At 44.3% G+C, this 4,874-nt stretch overlaps 1 pseudogene; it reads right to left on the reverse strand.

The window, feature by feature from the left end:
- Nucleotides 1–791: 791 nt before the first annotated feature.
- LOC127673738 (sperm motility kinase Y-like) lies at nt 792–3,230 on the reverse strand (annotated as a pseudogene).
- Nucleotides 3,231–4,874: the final 1,644 nt, after the last annotated feature.

Here is a 4,874-nt window from a genome sequence, read left to right on the forward strand (position 1 = left end):
AATCACCTCCTGTTCATACTCAGTACATAATTCCCTGATGACACTGTGAAAGAGACAAGGTAATTTATTAGAGATAAAAGAAATAATGAGGTAGAATTCTTATAATAACATGTGGGACTTTGACATGCGTTAATATTTTATGTCTTTTTTTTTCTACTTTGTAGTCAAGATCTTGGAAAGAAATCACTTAGAAATTTTTTTTTAAATCAATGTATTACTAGGCGTTTCTTAGGAGCAAAAGGATAATCAGTATGCAAAAACTATGAATGCATGGAACATTATCAATAATCAGTAAACAATGCTATTGTACTTATTCAATGACATTGCTGGTTATTAGTTTTGAGGCTTACTGGAATGTGATGTCACTTTTGAAAATGTAAGAATCTGTTCTTCAGCTCTTGTGATCGATTGGCACATTGCTAGGGCCTGTAGCCCCTGAAAGAGTCCTTGAGCCCATATGCATCTAGTCCTTACCCTGTGGGAACTATTGTCTTTAGGGAAGATGGACTCCAGGAGAAGGAATGGGGTCAGCAAAACAATTCTGTTGTGTGGATTAAAAATCATTGATATTGAGTCCATGCTGGCAAGAGGAGAAACCCAGAATAGGGAGAAGGCTTGGGGTTGATGAATTCTAAAGTACTTCGAGAAGATGAGAAGGTAAGAATTGTGGGCAAAATGAAAATGAAAATGAAGACAGAGGAGGGACCAGCACAGAGTAAAGTGGGTAGGACAAAGCTCAAAGGTACCTGGACCCTGCCTGCTTCTTTTTCTCTGGATTTTCTCCATGGGCCTCATTTCTGGGGGGAGACTCTGTGCTGCCTGCGGCGAGATTGATTTCCTCCTGTAAAGCAGCAACAGAGTCTCCTCATGGCATTTCGTATCCTCTTGGCCCATCCCCTGAAGCCTCGGGGCTGGGCCCTGGCCCTGCTGGGGATGGGCGTATTCTCTGAGGCACTGTGGGAGAGGGGATTGTCTTCTGGGATCGAATTGCTGCTGTTTTCAGTGATTCTGGTTGTTGTGTTAATACAGGGGACACTCATGGCAAATATGTGTTGTTGGTCCTCTGTGGGTTTCCACTGGAGTGGCCGCAAATGAAGAAAACCAGGCCCAGTGGATGTTCTTCCTGCTCTTTGCCTAGCCTTCTGGCCATAGGTAGACTCTTGACCAGTGTAGGATGGTGAGACCAGTGGGCCAAGTATAGGAGCACTTCTGCTTGTCTTCATTCCTAAAGTAAAAGCAGCAGCAGCATCAATGGTCGGGAATGGGGCTGCCACTGGACTCACTGTCTGAGTCACTGTTGAGTAGACATGTCTCTGGAGAGCCTGTCCTTTTAGTAAAGTATAGCAAGCCATGGCTTGGTTATATTTCTGTTTACGTAGTGACTCGAGAATGTCTTGAGCTCGGAAACCAAGATATTCCATGGCTTGGACAATGGTAGGGTCTGCCCTGGCAGGGATTAGATCCTTACAGGGATTTGGGAACATCTTCCAGTCCCCTTTAAACCAGGGGTGCAGCATCACCTCCATGGGTGTGGGCCTATATGTAGGGTGGATGGTCAGTAATAGACTAAGCAAGTCCTCTAGTTCTTGTGAGACCCCACAGGGGGCAGGATATACTCCTGCCACAACTTGTCTTTGCAGTTTGTGGATGATCACAGAATCAAAAGGCACCTTCCCGACAATCATGAAGTACAGGACCACGCCTAAGGTTCACGTGTCGCTTTTTGTACCATCGTATCTTTTACCGAGGAAGAATTCTGGGGCACCGAAGGAGTAGGAACCACAGTACTGGCTGAGCATTTGACCAGGTTTGACTTTGGTACTAAGGCCAAAGTCGATTATTTTGATTTTTCCATTGTTATTGATCAGGATGTTATCAGGTTTCAGGTCCCCGTGCACGATACCATGTTCATGGCAGTAGCTCACGGCAGATATCACTTGCTTAAATATTTTCCGGGCCTTGTCCTCCTCTATGTGGCCAGAATTTTTGATGTATTGGTAGAGTTGTTGTCCTTCAACAAATTCCATTACCAGGTATATGCTTGTTTTGGTCTCAATCACTTGTAGAAGTGAGATGATGTTGGGATGGTTGAGTGTTCTCATTATATTGGCCTCCATCATGGCTGACTGGAACCACTGCTTGCCCTTTTCAAGAACTTTGATGGCCACAGGTGTGCCTGTGAGCCGGTGTTGGGCCAGGAGGACCTTGGCGTTACTCCCTTGCCCGATGGTCCTCAAGACTTTGTATTGGGAGTGGAAGTCTTCCTCCTCAGAGATATGGGGCTCGAAGCTGAATGGTGGTAACTCCTCCTCACTATGTGTAGGTATTGAATCACTACTAATGCTACCTAAAAATAACATAAAAAGAATAGAATCAATGTAATGAAAAAGAGGTAGGAAAACAGAAACCAAAATTAGTACACATGCTACCTAAAAATAAACAAAGAAAATGTGCTTGACATAAAGGTAAGTAAAGGCTAGAAAAATAGAATGAATATTATGAAAAATGTATGGGGAAAAAGCTAAAGTAAAAAAATGTAAGTAAATCCTAACCAAATAACGCACCTCAAACTATTAACCCAAGAGTACACACATTCCAAATACAGATGATGAAACTAAAAAACATAGTCATAAAACGGTGATTGGGAGGGTTACAATTGATTAATACTGTGATTGGATGTAGATTGAAGAAAAAAATCATATGAAAAAATGAGAGGCGAAAGCATTAGTAAAAGACAAAACAAATATAAATTCCCAGCACTTCAGTGAATATTCCATTTTGTTTTAGGACCTAGTCTTTCACAATGAAACCACACCTCCCCTGAGCAAAATATTGAAAATTAAAATTAAGCAATGACAAACAATAAGATAGTAAACGATCAGAGACTATTAAACCTACAACCAAGGCCAAAAAGCCATAGACTCTGGACTCAACTTCAGTGGCCAAGGCTAGCTGTTTTTTACCAGCACAAGACTCTGAGAACAAGGCCACACACAGTATTAATGGCCCATTGTTTGTCCTTGAGTTTCCTTCAGTGTAGCCCTGAGTGACCATTGCAGCCTGTGGCCAGAGATTCAGATTAGCATTGGCCAGGTCAGGGTCTTTGCTACCTGGTCCTGTAGCTCACCTCCACTGTAGTTCCATGTGTCCTGGCTGCTGCAGCTGCTCCAGGAACCACTAGATGTCTTCCCACAGAGGCTCACAGATCCTGTGGGCTCATCCACAGACATCTCAAGCTCTCCCTGCAGGAAAAGCCAAAGTGTCTTGAAGGGCATAAGCCAATGACAACATGTCGTGAATTAACGAGGAAACAATGACAAGGTAAAAATAGGAAACCAAAATACATTGAAAATAGATAGACTGAAGTAGTATGAAATACATTAGGAAATAATCAAAACACTAAAATATCATGTGAGAAAATAAATCCTAGGGTCAACAAAGCAGCCATGCAAATAAATAATAAAGATCAAAACAGCAGCACTAAGGAGACACACAGCCAGTGGCCTTACAAATATGTGGCCTAATTCTATCTCTTGGACTCATTCCAAAGTCAATCAATCAATCAATAAACAGCAAGTTCTCTACATATGCCTTTAATCTGAGAGTATGTGGTTGTCATATCAAATCCCTGGGAGCTTCTGGTCAACCAGCCCAGATTCTTGGCCAGCTTCACGTCATTGAGTGAGTCTGTCTCAAAAATAATGTCGATGGCCTACCTTAGGTACAGCAGCCGGGTTGACTTCTCTCCTGTACACTCTCTTGCACCAAGGTACAAGCTCCCTGGGACCAGGTGCTCTGTGCTCTCTGGGACCAGGTGCACTGTGCTCCCTGGGACCAGGTGCTCTGTGCTCCCTGGGACCATGTGCTCTGTGCTCCCTGGGACCAGGTGCACTGTGCTCCCTGGGACCAGGTGCTCTGTGCTCCCTGGGACCAGGTGCTCTGTGCTCTCTGGGACCCAATGGATTTTTCAATATCCTTTTCCACTGTTCAAACAATGAGTTGTCATTGTTTTCTAACCAAGTGTGATGGCACATATAGAACCTTTTTTAGACAAGAATAGCTAGCTGGTCCTTTGTGGATCCAGGCTCTAAACCCAGGTCTTACAGTGCCAGCTGACTGACTGCAAGCAGTTCAATATATCTTTAGTAATGATCTAATGTTTTCAATGATGAAGACGAGGAGGAGGAGGACTACAGCCCAGCAGGTCAGGATAAGTACCCCAGCACAAGGAAGTCTTATGGACACCTTCCTGCTTCTACTTTTAAGCTGCCACAGTCCCCTTGTCAGCCACGCCCAGCCTCAGATGGCATGTCCCTCTGCAAATCCCTTCTGAATCCCTTGGCCAAAGCCAACAGTACTGCTTACAAAGCAGGCCATCCCCTGCCCCTGCCAGGCACACCAAACCTATAGTGTCATGGTCACTGGAAAGGTCAGGGTAAAAGAGGGAATGGAGAATTGTGCCTCCCAGTCCTTGATGACTGAGCCTGGAATCGCTGTAACCCTGGCACTTGGCAAGGTCCATGGAGACCCTGCCTGCCTTGGGGCTGGGTTTTATCTGATCACTCGCAGCTCGTGGTTTCCTTCTTCCTCTAATGGTGGCCTTTGTGCTAATCCTCTCTGAATTTAGCCTTTCTTTGAGCCCTACCTAAGATTTCCTCTGTCCATTCGCAGGTAATGAAGTGATTTCAAATATTTATGAATATGTGATAAGCGTGATGGGGGAGGGGAGTTTGATGGACATGGCAGAAGAAATTTTCTGCTCCTAAAGTGACATGGGACTGTGTTTCTATCTGACATCTTTCTACTGTTTGCACACAGGACTGGGAACTAAGTGCCTGTCGTGACATTGTCTTCACTGTTTAAGCAGAATACAG

The sequence above is a fragment of the Apodemus sylvaticus genome, chromosome 23, assembly GCF_947179515.1.
Source record: "Apodemus sylvaticus chromosome 23, mApoSyl1.1, whole genome shotgun sequence".
Classification (NCBI taxonomy): domain Eukaryota; kingdom Metazoa; phylum Chordata; class Mammalia; order Rodentia; family Muridae; genus Apodemus; species Apodemus sylvaticus.